Genomic DNA, 22,203 nt, shown 5'->3' with positions numbered 1-22,203 from the left:
TGTGAACCACTATATTTACTATTGCTTTTAAACACAAGTACTTGATTGAAATCAACTGTCAATTTAACTATATTTGGCTTCTTTTGATTATTTCTTTCAGTTGTAGTAGATACAATGTACTGCTATGTTACGTATTATCGTGTTTTGCTCTTGTTTTTTTAGGTTAGAATCAACTTTTGTAGCCGTCTAATAGGCATCCCAGCGTCTTAATAACTTTGTCGAAGATTATAGTATGTTTAATCAAACTTGTCGGGTGAAACTTCGCTGACCAGAGATTAACCATCAGCAGGGTACTGTCCTTTCGCAATTTATGGCGAAAGGACAGTACCTGCTGATGGTTAATCTCTGGTCAGCGAAGTTTCACCCGACAAGTTTGATTGAACATGCTATAATGTTCGACAAAGTTACTAAGACGCTGGGATGCCTATTAGACCGCTACAAAATACTGGCTGGATCTTTCTATATGAAGCGTTGCTTGTAGTGCGAAGTAGTGCTCATTATTAGATTTCTTATTGGCAAGAGGTTCTTCTTGATTAGCAAGCCATTCAGTACTCTTCATTACTTCCAAAATCTTCTAACGACCAAACACTGTGCTCACATACTTGTTGGCCGACTTATAATATGCCTGGCCACATATTACAACAGTAATTTTGACCCAATACACTCTAGAATTTGCGCGCCAACACATACGTCTGTTCCACGCCATTACCTTTCACCTCAACCACTGCACCCACCCTCGCTATCGACGTAACTGTTTCACAAATGATATTCTCTGTTCTTTATAATATAAAAATTTCGTTTATGTATGTTTTCTATGCAACTAATTGAAGGCAGTTTATTGTTACTTGCGTTTCGCTTCTTTTATTTGAGAAGCATCTTCAGTGGCCTGTAATACAATAAACATATTATTTGCTAGATACAAGTGCTGCTATGTTACATTTCGTCGTGTTTTGCTCTTGTTTTTTAGGTTAGAATCAACTTTTGTAGCACAGATTTCCTAATGTGAACTTCGGTGTTACGATTTCCAGCGCTGTTAACTCATGCGTGTGGTCTTGGAGATGTATTCGTTAGTTTTCATGCTCCACCTGGCCGATTTCTGTCGTTCTTTGACCTACATTTTTCATATTGCATATATCACTTACACTTTCCATTTTGTGATCAACATATGTGTGCTTTCGGCCTGTAGTGTTGCCAACTGTTGTTTTGCGTTTGTCACTCGTCTTTTGTTGTTTTGTGTGTGTGTGTGTGTGTGTGTGTGTGTGTGTGTGTGTGTGTGTGTGTGTGATATGTAATTGTGTCATTCTGTCTTGAGAGGCACGCCCGGGTTCCCGGGTTCGATTCCCGGCGGGGCCAGAGATTTTCTCTGCCTCGTGATGACTGGGTGTTGTGTGCTGTCCTTAGGTTAGTTAGATTGAAGTAGTTCTAAGTTCTAGGGGCCTGATGACCATAGATGTTAAGTCCCATAGTGCTCACAGCCATTTTGTCTTGAGAGGGTGTTTTCGTTATATGGATATTTGTGTGTGTGTGTGTGTGTGTGTGTGTGTGTGTGTGTGTGTGTGTGTGAGTTTGAGTTCGTGACTGTATTTTGCTGTGTGTGAATGTATCTTTCTTTAATATATAAATGGCTATTTGTATACGTGTGTGTGTATTATGCTGTGTGTAAATGTGATTTTTTAAGATATGTGTGTTTGTGCTTGTGTGTGGGGGAGGGGGGGGGGGACAAGGAGCGGCGGGGGGGAGTGGAGGGGGAGAGGTAGGTAGGTAGGTAGGTAGGTAGATAGATAGATAGATAGATAGATAGATGGATTAGATAGAGAAAGAGAGAGAGAGGGGGGGAGGGCGGGAGATTCATTAATTATTTATCCTGCTTGCATTTCGGATTAATATTGTCTTGGCGGCTAGCATAATCAGAGTGTTGTTGCTTATACGAATGTGGTCGTTGAGTACCTTCTTTTCCGTTGCAGTGGCTCTTCTTATGTGAAAGTTGTCTGGCAATGTCAGGAGCTTTTTGTTGTCATTATTCAATCTGATAACTGTCACGTTCCATGTTGGATGGTTCGCGTCGATGTTTTATAAGGTTTTCGGCGAAGATAGAATGGCTATTTTCATATTTCTAACTTCTTGTATGTTCTTTGTATCTAGATTTGATGTTCCTGCTTGTCATCTCTGAATATACTGATTCATATTCTTGGCGCACTAGCTTGTATGTACCTATTCCTTGGTATTTATCTGGTTTGTCTGTTGTTTGTAAATGTGACTGGAGTGTGTTTCTCGTTTTGTAAGTTATGTGCAATCTCTGTTTCTTTAGTATATTTACTATCTTGTGTGTTGCTTTGTGTTTTGTATGTAAGAAGGAACAATTTTTTTCTAGTATTCATGTCCTGAGTGTTACTGTTTTGTGTTTCGTGTGTGCTGTTTTGTCTGTGGGGTTCTTTGATGCTTGTGTTCTCTGCTTGTTTTTATATTTCTTTGTGTTTTAATATTTTGGTAGAGTATTTGTACTAGATGGGCGTTGTAAAAAAAAATTGGAAAAACTGGTAGAAACCCACCTTGGCGAAGATCAGTTCGGATTTCGTAGAAATGTTGAAAGACATGAGGCAATACTGGCCCTACGACTTATCTTAGAAAATAGGTTAAAGAAAGGTAAACCTACGTTTCTAGCATTTGTAGACTTAGATAAAGTTTTTGACAATGTTGACTGGAAAACTCCTTCTCTAATTCTGAAGGTGGCAGGGGTCAAATACAGGGAGAAAATGCTATTTACAATTTGTACAGAAACCAGATGAAAGTTATAGGAGTCGAGGGGCAGGAAATGGTAACAGTGATTGGGAAGGGAGTGAGACAGTGCTGTATTCTATCCCCAATGTTATTCAATCTGTGTATTGAGCAAGCAGGAAAAGAAACAAAAGAAAATTTTGGAGTAAGAATTCCGATCCATGAAGCACAAATTAAAACTTAGCGGTTTGCCTATAACATTGTAATTCTGTCAGAGACTGCAAAGGACCTGGAACGGCAGTTGAACGGAATGGACAGTGTCTTGAAAGGAGGATATGAGATGAACATCAACAAAAGCAAATCGAGGATAACAGAATGTAGTCGAATTAAATCATGTGATGCTAAGGGAATTAGATTAGGAAATGAGACACTTAAAGTAGTATATGAGTTTTGCTATTTGGGGACCCAAATAACTGACGATAGTCGAAGTAGGGAGGCTATAAAATGTAGACTGGCAATGGCAAGAAAAGCATTTCTGAAGAAGAGAAATTTGTTAACATCGAGTATAGATTTAAGTGTCAGGAAGCCGTTTCTGAAAGTATTTGTATGGAGTGTAACCATGTATGGATGTGAAACATGGACGATAAATAGTTTAGACAAGAAGAGAATTGAAGCTTTCGAAATATGGTGCTTCAGAAGGATGCTGAAGACTAGACGGGTAGATCACACAACTAATGAGAAGGTACTGAACAGAATTGGGGAGAAGAGGAATTAGTGGCATAACTTGACCAGAAGTAGGGATAGATTGGTAGGACATATTCTGAGACATCAAGCGATCACCAATTTAGTATCGGATGGCAGAGTGGATGGTAAAAGTCGTAGAGAGATACCAAGAGACGAATACAATAAAGATTCAGAAGAATGCAGGGCGCAATAGTTACTCGGAGATGAAGAAGCTTGCACAGGATAGAGTAGCATGGAGAGCCGGGACAAACCAGTGTCTGGACTGAAGACCACAACAAAACAGCAACCATTGTTTGAGGCTATGAATTGTATAGATTGTAATTCTTTTTCATAGTTTTCTATTGTGAGTGGGATGTTATTTAGTCTGTGTAACATGTGACGTAGAGCATAATTTTTGATTTTGCGGGTTGTTGGATGAAGCGTGTGTAATTGTATCTGTGTCCGTTGGCATTTTTGAAGACGTCAGATGTGTGTTTATGGTTGTCTTTCTTTATTGTTATATCCAAAAAATGTATTTGCTTTTGTGTTTCTTTTTCCATGGCGATCTGAATATTTTTATGTACGTTATTTATTTCTGTATGAAGTTTATCAATTTTCTCTGTTGGTACCATACAGATTATGTCATCCACATATCTGTACCAGTAAACAATTTTGTATACTGTCTTTGAGATGACTGAATCAAAGATTCTATGTGGAAAAGTGTAAGTGATATATGCGATGTGACAAATGTGGCTGAAAGAACGCCAGAAAACGGCCAGCTGGAGTACAAATACTTACCAATATATCTCCGAGACCACACTTATGAGTTAACAGTGCTGGAAATCGTATGTAACACCAGACGATATGTTCACATTAGGAAATTTGTGCTACAAAAGTTGATTCTAATCTAAAAAACAAGGTCAAAACACGACAAAATGTAACATAGCTACACATTGTATCTGCCACATAATATGTTTATTGTATGTATAAAAAGAAACATATATTACAAGCCACTGAAAATGCTTTCCAAATAAAAGAAGCGAATTGCGTGTGGCAATAAACAAACTGCCTTCGAGTAGTTGCATAGACAGAACATACCTCCACGAATTTAAAGCAGCTAAAGAAAGAAGGAAAACAGAACAAATTACGATAAAAACTTCTCTGGCATGGCCAGTGTGTTTAATACAATTCTTTGACATACATAACTCATTAATACATATATTTACGAAACACGACTATAAACTCGAACCACAAAGTGGTTGAAGGATACGTGAGGCTCTGAGCACTATTGGACTTAACATCTGAGGTCCCCTAGAACTTAGAACTACTTAAACGTAACTAACCTAAGGACATCACACACATCCATGCCCGAGGCAGGATTGGAACCCGCGACCGTAGTGATCGCGCTGTTCCGGACTGAAGCGCCTAGAACCGCACGGCCACCGGTGCCGGCTGAAGGATATGGGAGGCTCTTCCTTACAGCCTGTAAGGAAGCACCTTGATCAACAATGTACGCAGCGTTACGAAACACTGGGGCTTGTTCGAAATTGTACTCTGTTGTCAGACCTGCCCTTCCACTTCTACAGAGCGGGGAAACCGACCTCTGCGTTCTGTGATGAGGCATGGACATCCAACACGTTGTCGACTACTCTAGGTCTCACCGTCCAATTTCTGTAGATACTACGAGCAATAGCACATGAACAGTCGACCCGTTTCGACCTTCCAGAGAGAAACATCCTGGGCACCTGACCTCAACAATCTGCTGTGTGACATAGTTGCTTACATCAGTGAATTTTTTCCCCTCTGCGGCTCGTATCGTCGCTAAAATGATTACCCACTGGTCAGCGTCTCGTTCGTGTGTTTTCCTTACCGCGTCGCTTACCCACAACACTACAACGCGATATTCTGTCTCGCGCTGGACACTAGTCTTAATAATTTGCTTTACAAGTCTCTATTTTTATCGGGAACAACAATAAATATCGCATTTTGGGAGTGTTCATTTCGTTAAATAGCCCCCAGAAACGACATTTATCAGTATGGTCACCTATTGATCAGGCGAGATTCATAAATGTCATTAACTTATGAATAATGTTTATGATACACACATTTAAAGAAACTGGTATATGCATGCTTATTCAAATACAGAGATACGTAAACAGGCAGAATACGGCGCTGCGGTCGGCAACGCCTATGTACGACAACAAGCGTCTGGAGCAGTTGCTAGATCGGTTTCTGCTGCTACAACGGCAGGTTATCAAGATTTAAATGAGTTGAAGTTGGTGTTATAGCCACCGCACGAGCGATGGGATATCTCCGAGGTAGCTATGAAGTGGCGATTTTCCCGCATGTCCATTTCACGATTGTGAATATCAGGAACGGGGTAAAACATCAAATCTCCGGCATCGCTGTGGCTGTAAAAAGATCCTGCAACAACGGGACCAACGACGACTGAAGAGAATCATTCAACGCGAAAGAAGTGCAACCATTACGCAAATTGCTGCAGAGTTCAATTCTAGGCCACAACAAGAGTAAGCGCGCGAACCATTCAACGAAACATCGTCGTTATGGGCTTTCTGAGCCGAAGGTTTACTCGTGTACCTTCTCGACAGCACAACACAAAGCTTTACGCCTCGCCTGGGCCCGACATTCGACTTTTGATGACTGGAAACATGTTGCCTGGTCGGACGGATCTCGTTTAAAATAGTATCGAGCGGATGGACGTGTACGAGTATGAAGGCACCCTCATTAATCCATGAACCCTGCGTGTCAGTAGAGGACTGTTAAAGCTGGTGGAGGCTCTGTAATGGTGTGGGCAGTGTGCAGTTGGAGTGATGTGGGACCCTTGATACGTCTAGGTACGACTCTGACATGTGACACATACTCAAGCATATTATCTGATCATTTGCATCCACTCACGTCCATAGTGTATTCCAACGGACTTGGGAGATTTCAGTAGGATAGTGTGACACCCTCCCCCCTCCCTCCACGTTCAGAAATTGTACAGAGTGGCTCCAGGAACACTCTTCTGAGTTTAAACACTTCCGCTGGTCACCAAATTCCCCAGACATGAACATTATTGAGCGGATCTGGGATGCCTTGAACAGTGCTGATCAGAAAAGTCTCCACCCACTCGTACTCTTACGGATTTATGGACAGACCTGCAGGATTCATGGTGTCAATTCCCTCGACATTAGTCGAGTTCATGCCACGTCGTGTTGCGGCACTTTTGCGTGGTCCCGGCGGCGCTACACGATATCAGGCAGGTGTAGCAGTTCCTTTGGCTCTTCAGTGTACGATGGGAGTGTAAAGTAATAGGAACTGCATGTTATGCCCCACAACAATGACCTCCGCAAATGTGCTTTCCAGCTATCATTTTGAAAGAACGTCGGTGCTACTTGGGTGGATAAAAGTTATTCTCTATTCTGTTCCGTAAGCTGTTGTTAACCTTGGAACAATTCAAGTCCTGAACTTGACCTTCATTTCCTACCACGAACTGTGAATCATCCCAGATTTTTGCTTAAACTTAATACTATGAGGAAATAAGGAAAGGAGTATACAACACTACTCAAATAAGACTCACACTCAGCCTCAAATAAAGATAAATAGGATGAGACAGCTACGACAGGAAACCCCAAGTACAAGGGACGTTCAATTAGTGCAACACATATTTTTTTCTGGATACATATTGGTTATTCCCACTATTTTGGCTACAAGTTGTATTTTTCAAAAAATCCCGTCCAATACGACGGCCTTACGCCACATTAATGGGAGGACACGCCCGCATGGTACCACTCTACTGGTCTACGCTGGAGTCAACCCGCTGCTGCATCAATAACCTCCCTATTGTCCATTTACTACTTCCCATGGAGTGCGTCCTTCAGTTCGGCCAAAAAGATGGAAGACGTCAGCTGTAAGGTAGATGAAGAAGAACAGCTCAACGACGTTTTGTTAACTCCTCTCATATGCGCAGACCTGTGTGAGGCTTCTCTTTGTCATGGAAAGAGGATATTCTTTTATATTTTTGTTACACCTCGAATGAGAGTGTCTCTACGTTCTAACATTGCAGGAGTCACAGCTGTCCATTATAATTATCCGGGCTTTTATGCCGTGGTCGGTTGATTAATTTTGTCTCAATTCATAACGTTTCGTCTCCGAATGCGGGAGACATCTTCAATGGGGTCCGTAGGTCGATGGAAGGTCCAACACACCCACTGGCTCGCTACTGACTGCCGCTAAATTCCGTGTCCGCGCGCTCCCGCGCCGCGGTGTGACGTCACGTGTTTTGAAAACGTCAGTGCAATCGGCCGCTGTCTGTCGCCGTCGATCGCCGTTGCCATCACCCAGTAATGGACGGGTGGTACACATCTTCTTTAACACCGGCATCCATATACCGTTTAATTTCACGCCCTCCTCCTTTCGGTTGAAATACCTTAAGCCTGCCAAGAACGCTCGCAAACCATTGGAAAAAGCTGGAGTGTGTAGGATCCCATGCAGCTGTGGTGATGTTTATGTGGGTACCACTAAAAGAACTGTTTCTAAACGTTTGGAAGGGCACAAGGGAAATTGTAGAAGAGGAGAAACGGAACGATCATCTGTTGCGGAGCATGCTTTCCAACAAGGGAACCACAATATTCATTTCGAGGAGACGCAAGTACTAGCGGCCAGAAGCGAATATTAAGAAAGGCACTACAGGGAGGCAATCGAAATCGCTAAACACCCAAATGCTTTCAACCGAAAGGAGGAGGGCGTGAAATTAAACGGTATATGGATGCCGGTGTTAAAGAAGATGTGTACCACCGGTCCACCACTGGGTGATGGCGACGGACAGCGGCCAATTGCACTGACGTTTTGAAAACACGTGACGTCACACCGCGGCGCGGGAGCGCGCGGACACGGAATTTAGCGGCAGCCAGTAGCGAGCCAGTGGGTGTGTTGGACCTTCCATCGACCTACGGACTCCCTTGAAGATGTCTCCCGCAGTCGGAGACGAAACGTTGGGAATTGAGACAAAATTCATCAACCGGCCACGTCATAACAGCCCGGATAATTATAATGGACATGATATTTCCGTCCGTGAAAGTCTACATTTTAGTATCAGGAGTCGCAGCTGTTAATTAAGATTGTGGTGTTGCTCACGCTGCTAAATACTGCATTTTCTGGCAACAACAAAATTATATTATGTGGCAGGTGTCATTAGAGCACAGTTAATAAAGTCATTTCATGAAATAATGGATAAACTAGGCACTCATCTTTTCGTGTTTCCCACGCTGGTCTCGTTGGAAATCATGGCTCAATCGTCGAAAATCTAGGTGGTGATGATTCCAAGCTCGGATGCAAAAAGGCCTAGATTTTATTCTGCGATATTCAAAAGTTTTATAGATGTGTTTCACAAACCATTCTTGAAGATTAAATCTTTGAAAGTTATCACAACGGTGATGTAAAAAAGTAATCACAGTCCGCATTTAAGTTACACTTCTTTTTCATTACTTTTGTTGTAATATCACGTAACACACAGAACATCACATTATAAAACATACTTGAAAACCTCTTCCTCACTATTAAAGTTCACATTTTATAAGCTGACTACAACTTGCGTCTTTTCATCATGACGTCCAAGACTTGACTCTTTTTAAAGGCCCGACACTCTAATAATCGCTTACGCGCAAAAATCAGAGTTATAAGTACGTCAAAGATCATAGTGACAAAAGAAAGAATACACATAAGAATAATATCATTGCAATATAAACATATCGATGTATCAAAGTACCTCTACATTAATGAAATCAAATCTGAATGTTGTCTCAGAAATATGTTAGCTACTTTACAGACACAGTAGAATGTTGCTGGTATCGAGAGGTTAAGGTGAGGTGCCGTAATGGTTACGTAATTCAAGTACCATTACAACTGCCAGCACGCGGAAGATCGGACATGCCTGAGCGACTTCGTTGCAGTGATAAACGCCACGCCCAAGGAGTAATCGTGGTTTTGTTCAGTGCCAGGACTCCGTAGACGTTCTGCAAACGATCATGAATATCTTCGTTTCTTTGGTTTACCGCCAAGAGAGACATGATGAGACTTTACTGTTTGGAACGTAGCTTCCTTACAGAGGCCGTTTTGAAGGCTACGTACAGTAACGCCTTCTATAGGAAGTTCAAGAAATTACAGGAGCTGGACCGAGAATACTCGATGGAGTCCCACAACAAATTCCGTTTTTTTTTTTCAACCAAAACTGGCCTAGAAAAAAAATTTGTTGCATTACAAATTAAACGCCCTTCTAATATCCAGAATGAAGAATTATATCGAGGTATGGTTTTCGCCAAGTTATAGTCAATAATATGCGGATTTCTTCACGTTCCAAGGTAATTTTTATCTTTTATAGTCGCCAAATTACGACACTGACATTGTTTTTCCTTCTGATAGAACTGTCTTCTGTGGCATTTGATAGGTGCTTCTAAGTGAACATCAACGACGTAACATGAATGGGACTTGATCATATGGTATAACAGAACTACAAACCACTGTCCCGCCGTCAGGAGAAGATGTTCTACAAACATTTGTTCTATTGTTCAATAAAATTTCGGACGTGCAGCGGAATAAATTTTTCTTCTTCCAATATTTCGGCTATATATCATCCAATCATCTTCATAATGAGCCGAGGTGACTGACACTGCGGCACCCGCAGACCACACCACTGCGCATGCGATCACAGATATACAAGGCGGCAGAGATGTTGATCGGTGGCAAAAAGATATGACATATGCATGGAATTAGATCTATGGCTGCGCTATCGATCCACACGGTGATATCGATGTATCTCTGCGAGCTGCAACGACGCGACGTCTTTGTGAATTTATTACAGAAAGTGTCGGATTCCATGATATGTCCAAGCTGAAGCCGCTATCTCTGTTGATTAAATTTGTCGCCAACCGAATTTCAATTGCTTCTTTAACTATCTGAGTCCTAGAAAGACAAAGTTGAGGCTAAAATTTCGTCGTTACCGTGAACCATAGAGTGGCCAGTGGCAATCTTCCACTGCAGATTTATTAGTTTGTAAGAGCCGGGTGTACCTGCGGTGCTCCGAGCATCTTTCCTGGACTGTACGTGTCGTCTGTCCGATATACGAATGGCCACACTCACAGGGGATCTTGTTAAACTCAGCGTTCCGAAGCACTAAATCTCTAACGGAACTCAGGGGTGCTGCTGGCTTTGGCGGAGCGCGAGATATCACTTTCACTTTGTGTTTACTGGGGATCTGTCCTATTTTTGGCGAAAGGCTTCCCACGTATCGAAGAAAAACCATGGATTTAAATCTTTCCGTGTCTTCTTCTGCATTCCTTATACCCACTGTTGGTTTCATTTGTAGTGGCTTACGTATCTGCTGTGGAGTGTGCCCATTGGGTTCAAAAACTCTTCTCAAGTATAGAAGCTCGTCCAGATTGCTCTCGTCTGCAATGAGGTGTACTCTGTGTACCAGATTTCTGAGTACACTCATCGTCTGCGAAAGATGGTTTATGGGACCTCCTGACAATGGGAACGTGGCTGTTCGGTTGCTTGATTTGGAGGTGGGACCCAACAGCGAGGTCATCGATCCCATTGGATTAAGGAAGGGTGGTGAGGGAAGTCGGCTATGCCAAGGAAACATCCCGGCATTCGCCTGAAGCGATTTACAGAAAATACTAAGAAACCAATTAACGTTATACAATGTTAAAGCCAAGATGCCTAGTGTAGGCCGCGAAGACTGCTTCAGATGTTCGATATTAAAAAAGAATATATCCGGGAGCCATTGCTTATTTAATTAGTGAACACAAATAATGGCAATTAAGAAATGAAACGAGAAAAGAGATATCGTGAAATTATACAATGTAAGAAGAACATCGAGAGTTAGTGGTGGCGTGGTTGTTCTTGTGGCCCATTACCGTACTTTTGATTTATTACCGTTCATTTTTCTAGCGACCAATACAGTGTTTAAAATATTTGACTGATGACCGATAACGACCCATAAATTTCTATGGGTTCAACTTCGTGGTATACTTGCACAGGCATGGCATCCAAAATTCGGGTCCATGCTGGCAGTCAGGAGGTTCACTATACCAACCGCGCTAACGTCCCTTGTTTAAAATGGTTCAAATGCCTCTGAGCACTGTGGGATTTGACATATAAGGTCATCAGTCCCCTATACTTAGAACTCCTTAAACCTAACTAACCTAAGGATATCACACACATCCATGCCCGAGGCAGGATTCGAACCTGCGCGTGGTTCCGGACCTAAGCGCGTAGAACGGCTCGGCCACCGCGGCGGGCGCGTCCCTTGTTCACTCGAAGGCCAACGTAAGTGGGAGAGATTGCTGTCCTCCAGTTTAAAACCTCTGGTCCCGATAACAGTGTTCGGAATACTGATGCAGCACAATATTTTATGACCAAATTTTGTAATAAGTTCTAAAAGAATCACCTTCGAATGTTCGGTAGCCAGATGCTAGTTGCCGGCCGTTGTGGCCGAGCGGTTCTAGGCCCTTCAGTCCGGCGCCGCGCGGTTGCTACGGTCGCAGGTTCGAATCCTGCCACGGGCATGGATGTGTGTGATGTCCTTAGGATAGTTAGGTTTAAGTAGTTCTAAGTATAGGGGACTGATGACCTCAGATATTAAGTCCCATAGTGCTTAAAGCCATTTCAACCAGATGCTAGTTACTTTCTTCTGTCAACCCCACGTTGAAAGTATATGCCTCCTTGTGAAGGAAGTACTTTATTACAAGAACACTTGGCTCCAATGGAAATCGCCAACTTGGCAATATTTTGATACTTATCAATGTCATTATGTAACGAGTCGCCTATAAAGCAAGGAAAAGTCTCCTATACCTGTGGGAAATCATAGTATTATCGTCTGCTACACAGGAAATCACATAACATTAATATACAAATTCTCTCACTCATTAATTATTAAAACATTTTCCTTGATTTATATCCTCAATGGTTGCTCTTACTTAATCATACGTGATTATGGATGCTGAATATTTGTATCCCCACTCGCATAAAATTCTGGCATCGTACTGCACACGTTACTTAAGTTGTAAACTCGCACGTAACTCGTAAACACTTTTATGAGTAATAACAGGTAATTCATAAGCGAGGTGTCATGCACATTATTGACAAATTTATGAATTACGTTGGGGTAGCTATGCAACGAAAATCTAAATTGGATGAATAACTTCCTTTTTTTCTTACGGAATACCGATTCAATTATGCGACTATATTCGTGATTTCCTGTCAGAGAAGTCACAGTTCGTAGTTCCTTCTTTCTTTGATCCCTATCCCGCGTCAGGCGGGGTCGGTCTTGTTATTACAGATTTAGCAGTGTTAGTTGCAGAACTACCCTTCCTGCTGCCTCCCCGAACCCTCCCAGGACGTTAGTAGTGTACCTCAACTGTTTGCGTCTAGTGTAAGCCATGAAGTAATGAGAACGTCTGCAAATGTCTGTGAGTCGTACAAATGAGGCGGAACGTGGGGACCAGCCCGGTATTCACCTATTGGATGTGGAAACCCGCCTAAAAACCACATCCAGGCTGGCCAGTCTCCCTCGTCGTTAATCGGTCGGGTGGATTCGATCCGGAGCCGGCGCGCCTACCCGAGTCCAGGAAGCAGCGCGTTAGTGTTCTCTGCTACCCTGGTGGGTGAGGTCACAGTTCGTAGTAATTAACGGAAAGTCTTCGAGTAAAACAGAAGTGATATCTGGCGTTCCCCAAGGTAATGTTATAGGCCCGATGCTGTGCCTATCAATACAAACGATTTAGGAGACAATCTGAGCAGCTGTCTTACGTTGTTTGCAGATAGATGACGCTGTCGTTTATCGTCTCGCAAAATTATCAGAAGATCAAAACAAATTGCAGAATTATTTAGAAAAGATATCCGCAAGGTATGATGGTTGGCAGTTGACCCTAAATAATGAAACTATGGGGTGAGTTCACCCACATGAGTGCAGAAAGGATTCCGTTAAACTTCTGTTAACGATAAATCAGCCAAATTTAAATGCCGTAATTTCAACTAAATACCTAGGAATTAATTTGGAAAAAATATATATAAAATGCTGTGGGGAAGGCGAACCAAAGACTGCGATTTATTGGCTGAGCACATAGAAGATACAACAGATCTACTAAAAAGATTGCCTACAGTACGCTTGCCCGTCTTGTATTGGAGTACTGCTGCGCCGTTTGGGATCCTTACCACATAGATTAATGAAGTACATGGAGAAAATTCAAAGAACAGCAGCACGTTCTGTATTATCGCCAAATAGCGGAGAGAGAGTGTCACGGACATGATACAGGATTTAGGGTGGGCATCATTAAAACAAATTCGTTTCTCGTTGAGACGGGATCTTCCTACGTAATTTCAGTCACCAACTTTCTCCGCCGAGCGCGAAAATATTTTGTTGGCGCCGACCTACATTGGGAGAAACAATCATAATAAAATAAGGGAAATCAGAGCTCACACGGAAAGATATGGGTGTTCGTTTTCCCCGCGCGCGCCGACCTGGGTGGCCGAGCGGTTCTAGGCGCTACAGTCTGGAGTGTAACGTTAGAGCTATTTAGTAAACTTTGAAAATAAAAGTTTGTGTAAACCTTAAAAATTATAGTAATGTAATAGCTGAATGCATATAATTGTGGCATAAAATTGCATAGTTATTATTTCAAAGATGAATCCTAAATTATTAATAACCGATGCCATTTGTTGAAACCATGTGATTATACCGAACTTCACGGTATTGGTATTGTATGTGCTGCTTTTTACTGATTGGGTGGTGTTATTACCCATCCCATTAGCAGAATATTCACAGAAAGGCCACAATCCCTGGTTACAAGCCTGTACGCTACATGTTTCTCCGGAACTTTCGGATTTCGATGCTTTAAATATATGCTTACTTGGAAGAATAACCTAACATCTGTATAGCATACGTGAACTACCTTTATCCATAGGAACTTCCTGTCCACCCAACCCATCATTCATTATTTCAGCCCATAGATCTGTCATGGACCTAGCTTGCATATGTTTCATCAGCTTGATATCTTACATAAGTTCCAGTTGACCAGATATTCGCAATTGTCTTTATGGCACAGGAAACGGTGAGTGTGGAAACTGGTTGGGAGTTGTGAGGACATGAATCCGTAACAACATTTAAACATTTTTATTAATCAGTTTCAACAACTACGAGGGAATATACAAGATGATACAAAAAAGGTATCCAGAACTCAGTTTACCAAATTGGAAAACTTGATAGAACACATGATAAAGTAATCTGAAAAACTATTATTCCAAAATACACACAATAAATTGAGATAAAGGCAAAGAAACCTTGTAGTCAAGGGAAGGCAACATTCGGCTACGATTGTGAATGGGGCCGTAATCAGTTACTATTGGTTACCTTTTACAGTTACACACAAATTATTTTAAACTAGTAGTTCCAAACTCAATAATAAATAAAAATACCACACGTTATTAATGAAGGAATAAACAATTGTGTAAATAATAGTGTTTTCAGTGAGTTACAATTTAGCAAATCACTATTAAATACAGATACAACAGATAATGTTCTAAAATCAAGCCACTGTGTTCCGGGCGGAAGGCCTTACACGCCCAGAATGGCAATAAATTAAGAACTGTTTAAGAACTCGCTGCAATTTAAAACTTACAGGTATCGAAATATTAAAGGCAAGTCGCCATAATCACAGCAGAACGTATCAGACGCCAGGAATGTCAGTAAATAAGGTTTTAAGACTTACTGATAAAACACAAATACCAAATTACAATTTAAGGCAAATGACCACAACCACGGTTGAAGGACTTACACGCCAGGAACGGCAATAATATGAAAAATTTAGAAAACTGCTGTAAAACAGCGAATACAATAGCAAAGGTTAATTAAAAAAACAAGCAACTGATCACCAAACGGGTGAAATAAGATGATAGTAAACTTTGTAACACAACCCTTAACATCCCCTGAACACTACGCTGCTAGATTTATTCCAGAAGGCGACCGGAACTATTAACTAGACGTATATAACCTTTAATGTAGGTATTACAAGGTACTGTAATAAATTATACTGTAATAAAACACATGTACCAGTACATAAAGTTCCTAAAAAGACACTGAGGCAGATTATACACGCAGAAGGCGTGGACTGAAGGAGAGTTACACTGAGCTACTGGCCATCAGACCTCATTTTAGAAAACACATGTCTTACAAGCACCAAGGGGCCACAGACGGTGCTCCAGGAATCGACCTCTTGAGTAGCTCCGGCAACAAAAACTTTCGGGAGCGATGAGATAGGCAGCCAAGAGTTGCATTCACTTCACAAGATGGTAACTCAGACTGATGGCAGTCTAACGAATGACTAAAGGTAATCTTGCTGAAGCTACCTGACGTCCGATAAACCAAATGCAACGATGGAACAACACGCCAAAGCCGGAACCGAGGGTCCACACTACGTCCGCAAAAACTGTGTTTAGAGCACCCGGAAGGAGAAAGGAATCACTACCACCAGAGTAGAAGAATTACCAACAGGTTTACAATCAAGAAAGCTGTCAAAACTACTCGCCTTACCGGACAGCAGCGGCAAGACGAGGAAACGTACACTTCCTTTACATACACTAACCCCCAGGACAGGTAACTGAGGTGTTAACTGCCACCAGGCAAGAAAAATTACCGCTGGTTGAACTTAACAAATTGTAACAACTTGAACGCAGTAAATAGTAATAAGAAGTCGAGGAAAGCTAATCAGATCCGCCTTCCCCAAGCACTCCACTTGCTTCTCTTCACCTCAGTGACACTACGAGCGTCAACACGAACCGAAGTCATTGGAGAATCGCGAGATATCACAATGGTGGAGGTTTCTCTACTTGGATTAAAATGCACTCATCGTAAAGCTTGCTGTTTCCGATTTTCGAGGAGGTCGTACAGCCTCGTGACCACAGCCCTTCAATCCTGCAGTCCATACGTGCCGCCAGCGGTCCCGGCGTGTTCTGGCACTGCACGGACGTGGCTCCTCCTGAGTCCCCAACCGAAATGGCCCACTCACACGACCCGGAAGATAGGGCAACTGTTACTACACATCGATAACCGCGGCTGCTGCCACAATCCTCCCCATCCAGTACTTACATAGGAATTTCTTGGTAGCAATGTGAATCAAACCCAGAAACATCGCCTGGCGTTCAGACACATTAACTGCTCAGCAACGCAGATGGAGCTACTAAATGTACACTACTGGCCATTAAAATTGCTATACCAAGAAGAAATGCAGATGACAAACGGGTATTCATTGGACAGATATATTATACTAGAACTGACATGTGATTACATTTTCACGCAATTTGGGTGCATAGATCCTGAGAAATCAGTACCCAGAACAACCACCTCTGGCCGTAATAACGGCCTTGATACGCCTGGGCATGGAGTCAAACAGAGCGTGTACAGGTACAGCTGCCCATGCAACTTCAACAAGATACCACAGTTCATCAACAGTAGTAACTGGCGTATTGTGACGAGCCAGTTGCTCGGCCACCATTGACAAGACGTTTTCAGTTGGTGAAAGATCTGGAGAATGTGCTGGCCAGGACAGCAGTCGAACGTTTCCTGTATCCAGAAAGACCCGTACAGGACCTGGGTCATGTGGTCGTGCATTATCCTGCTGAAATGTAGGGTTTTGCAGGGATCGAATGAAGGGTAGAGCCACGGGTCGTAACACATCTGAAATGTAGCGTTCACTGTTCCAAGTGCCATCAATGCGAACAAGTGGTGACCGAGACGTATAACCAATGGCACTCCATACCATCACGCCGGGTGATAAGCCAGTATGACGATGACCGATACACGCTTCCAATGTGCGTCCACCGCGATGTTGCCAAACACGGATGCGACCATCATAATGCTGTAAACAGAACCCGGATTCATCCGAAATAATGACGTTTTGACATTCGTGCACCCAGGTTCGTCGTTGAGTACGCCATCGCAGGCGCTCCTGTCTGTGATGCAGGGTCAAGGGTAACCCCAGCGATGGTCTCCGAGCTGATAGTCCATGCTGCTGCTAACGTCGTCGAACTGTTGGTGCCGGCCGGAGTGGCCGAGCGGTTCTAGGCGCTACAGTCTGGAACCGCGCGACCGCCACGGTCGCAGGTTTGAATCCTGCCACGGGCGTGGGTGTGTATGAGGCCCTTAGGTTAGTTAGGTTTAAGTAGTTCTAAGTTCTAAGGGACTGATGACCTCAGAACTTAAGTCCCATTGTGCTCAGAGCCATTTGAACCATTTGAACTGTTCGTGCAGATGGTTGTTGTCATGCAAACGTCCCCACCTGTTGATTCAGGGATCGAGACGTGGTTGCACGATCCGTTACAGCCATGCGGATAAGATGCCTGCCATGTCAACTGCTAGCGATAACGAGGCCATTAGGATCCAGCACGGCGTTCCGTATTACCCTCCTGAACCCACAGATTCCATATTCTGCTAACAGTCGTTGGATCTCGACCAACGCAAGCAGCAATATCACGATACGATAAACCGCAATCGTGATAGGCTACAATCCGACTTTTATCAAAGTCGGGAACGTGATGGTACGCTTTTCTCCTTCTTACACGAGGCATCACAATGACGTTTCACCAGGCAACGCCGGTCAACTGCTGTTTGTGTACTACAAATAGTTGGAAACTTTCTCATGTCAGCACGTTGTATGTGTCGCCACCGGCGCCAACCTTATGTGAATGCTCTGAAGAGTTAATCATTCGCATATTACAGCATCTTCTTCCTGTCGGTTAAATTTCGCGTCTGTAGCTCGTCATCTTCGTTGTGTAACAATTTCAATGGCCAGTAGTGTACTAATTTTCATTTACAAGTTTCTGCCATTAATGCTTGAAAGATTACAATACATACCTACTCCTGCTAAACCAAAGTTGTTTCGTGTAGAGTAAGGCAAGGTATTGTGGAATACGCCTTGTAAAGTCGGACAGCAAATACTGTAGTAGTGCCACGTGGTGTGAAGGTCATGAATTCATTCTCTAGAAGCAGGCAAACATCTTCAAGGGCAGCCATTACTGTCGAATGCTTCATTGTGTGTGAGAAACAAATAACAAAGTGTTGAACGGTAAGTAAAATAATTTTTTGTTTACAAGTTATTAACAAACACTGATCGGCCTGAACATTATGGCCAACTACCTAACAGCCGGTGTGTCCACCTTTGGCACGGATAACAGCGGCGACGCATAGTGGCATGGGAGCAACGAGACCTCTGTAGGTCACCTCATGGAGTTGGTACCACATCTGCAGACAAGTCACCTAATTCCCGAGGGGGAGGTTGAGCGCTGACGCCACATTCAGTCACGTTCCAGCTGTATTGGATCGGGTTCACATGCGGCGAGTTGGGGCGGCCAGCACACCAACTGGAACTCGTCACTGAGTTACTCGAAACACTCCATCATGCCACTGGCGTCGGAAACAGTATCGTCATGAAAGGGTTACGTGGCTTGCAACCAGTTTAAGATAATCCTTGGTCGTCATGGTGCCTTGCACGAGCTCCACTGAACCCATGGAAGCAGAAATGAATGTCCCCCTGAGCATAAAGGAGCCGCCGCCAGCTTGTCTCCGTCTCGCAGTACAGGTGTCAAGCAGCTGTTCTTCTGGAAGATGACGGATTCGCTCCCTCCTATCGGCATGATGAAGAAAACATCGGTATTCACCAGACCATGCAACGCTCTGCCCTTGCGCCAACGTGCAATGCCGATGTTCACGGCCGGCCGCAGTGGCCGAGAGGTTCTAGGCGCTTCAGTCTGGAACCGAGTGACCGCTACGGTCGTAGGTTCGAATCCTGCCTCGGCCATGGATGTGTGAGATGTCCTTAGGTTACTTAAGTTTAAGTAGTTCTAAGTTCTAGCGGAGTGTTGACCTCAGATGTTGAGTTCCATAATGTTCAGAGCCATTTGAACCGATGGTCACGTTCCCATTTCATTCGTAGTTGCCGATGTCGTAGTGTTAACATTGGCACACGCATGGGTTGTCGGCTGTGATGGTCCATCGTTAGGAGTGTTCGGTGCAATGTTTGTTCAGACACACTTGTACTCTGTCCAGCATTAAAGTCCGATGTTAGTTCCGCCAAAGTTCGGCGCCTCTCCTATTCTACCAGTCTGCTCAGTCTACGACGTCTCTAATCTGTAATCTGAGGTGGTCCCCAAGCCCCACGACGTTTGGACGTGGTTCCACCTTGGTTTTATCCAAGGTGTGGTAACACTCGCCATAGTACATCTCGAACACCCGAAAAGTCGTGTAGATTCCCATATCCTCGTGCTGATCCTCTGGACCTTGGTCAGACTCAGATCGCGGGCCTTCCCCATTCTACACACAGATAGAATGCTCACAGATACTACATGCACTGCTACTGGCAGCCACTTCTCGTCAGCTGACGCTGCTATCGCCTGGGTAGCTTTATATCGATAGTTGATCGGTGGTCATAATATTATCACTGATCAGTGTAAATGCAAGTTGTTTCAGAACTTGCAATAGATACGCAAAAATACTGCTAGAAATTCGAAAAACTAAAAATGCGAGCAGTATTGTGCCAACTAATGTCCACAGTGCTGACCCACAGACTCAAGATGCAACATGTGTATACCGCTCAGGAAAAATTTTCTGACGATGTACAAAGTGAATAGTTGGTGCAATGTACTGTCTGCGAAGAATTGTACCATGCCGATTATGCAGGAGCGTATGGTCAACGGTTTCAGTGTACTTCTCTTTGAAACTGATGGACTCTGTATGTGATTTCTTATTTATGATATCAACACAACTTAAGTGCACATTTACACTTCATAGATACAGTGGATTTTTGTACTCGACAGTACCTTCTACTCCTTTCAGTGCTGATAATCGTTCTATTTTGCTCAGGCGACCTATACAGCAAGTCCTTATTATGTGGTTTACCTAATATCCTTTACAAAATATATAGGACCTCTAGAGGTTATTGTGACAAAAAGTAATACCAGTTATAACTCTGTAATTAGGTTAAATTTAAAAAATCAGAACGTTATCTGACACTCCCCATCCTTAGTCTATGTATTCATATACAAGACAGCATACTGTTAATAGCTCGTAGAGTGATTAATTACGGTGTCGTGATATACGTAACGTACGATCAATTCCACATTCTTCAGCGGTAGAGTAGGGGTGAAAGCGTTTCCTGGTGTGTAAAACAGGAATTGGGTGAAACAGAGATACAGAAAGCGTGTAACAAGTAACTCGTTTTTTGGTTCAAATGGTTCAAATGGCTCTGAGCACTATGGGACTTAACATCTATGGTCATCAGTCCCCTAGAACTTAGAACTACTTAAACCTAACTAACCTAAGGACAACACACAACACCCAGCCATCACGAGGCAGAGAAAATCCCTGACCCCGCCGGGAATCGAACCCGGGAACCCGGGCGTGGGAAGCGAGAACGCTACCGCACGACCACGAGATGCGGGCAACTCGTTTTTTCGAATACGTCATGGAGCTACCGTACTCTGTAAAAAGCCTGTCCTTCGCCAGCGCACATTAGAATATTCTATTTTTCAGGATGGAAGTTTTGCTGACTCGCTCTACGACGTGGAGAACAGAATCCTTTTGTGTGGCACGGAACTGGTCGCATTGTCTGCGAGGTAGCAACGAAGCGAACTCGGTGCCCACTGGGAATTCTCCCCCCTCTGGCTGTGACGTCACGTGCTTATGCAACCCGCTAGCTCCCACCGTGCTTATTGCTGTCGTTCCATCTTTTAGAAGCTAGCTCAACTGAAGGCCGGTCTATCGCAATTACAAAGCCACTGCCTGTATCGGTGAATTAAATATGGAAGCGAATCAGGCGTAAAATATTCTGATCAAGTGCAACCGTTTGAAATTTCCGATCCCGTGGATGCTCTGTACCCATTTGGTCGTCTCGCTTCTACCCAGAAGCAGCGAACTCTGTCTCTCTACGTAACTTATGAGTTCCTACTGAGATCTCTTACTGCATATTCTGAATAAGTGGCAACCATCTTCCGATAAATATGTGGGCCCTCTCATTCCTTCTAAGAATATTGAACGAAATTTGGAAATCAGCTAGTCGAGGAATCGTTGATTCAAAAGTCTGCACGGACCGAGATCTTCATGTGTATCTGTAATAACAACTACTTTGCAAACAAAAGCCTGCGGCAACGCGGATATCCGCTGTTAATAATGATTCAAAGTTGTAGGGCTCAGTTAAATTTTTAGAATCAATGTATATAACTTCCTTTAAAAACGAATAATGACTAGATTAACAAAACCCAATATCCCTGTTCTCCCTTGGGGTTCTACAGACATCCTTACTTACACAGCGCAACGTTGGTTCATGTAATATCTCCTAGTTTAGCAAGACAGAAACTCAAATTTATGCTTTCGTGTACAATGTTATTATATTTCTTCGAAATGACATCTCATTACCAGAATACTACAAAATAGGTAACCTAAAATTGTACTAGTCTAAAAAGTTGTTCTTTGTGAGTGCCTACTAAAAGCAGAAATGGTTTTTGATTGAAAACTCTGAATTGGATAAGATACGAAGATATTTAGTTAAAGTACTTCCACGAAGGCAATGGGTCCCAGCCTCACGCTAGCTCTCTTCTGTGATCTGATAAAATTGATGCTTCAGTTAATTAAAATTCGTGAAAGGTTTGAACTTGAAATGAACACATGAGATTTGCACTAACTTTATAATTATTGTACTTCAAAAGTTACAAAAGCCT

The sequence above is a fragment of the Schistocerca cancellata genome, chromosome 1, assembly GCF_023864275.1.
Source record: "Schistocerca cancellata isolate TAMUIC-IGC-003103 chromosome 1, iqSchCanc2.1, whole genome shotgun sequence".
Lineage (NCBI taxonomy): Eukaryota > Metazoa > Arthropoda > Insecta > Orthoptera > Acrididae > Schistocerca > Schistocerca cancellata.
The sequence above is the reverse complement of the archived record's forward strand: the minus strand, read 5'-3'. Positions refer to the sequence as shown.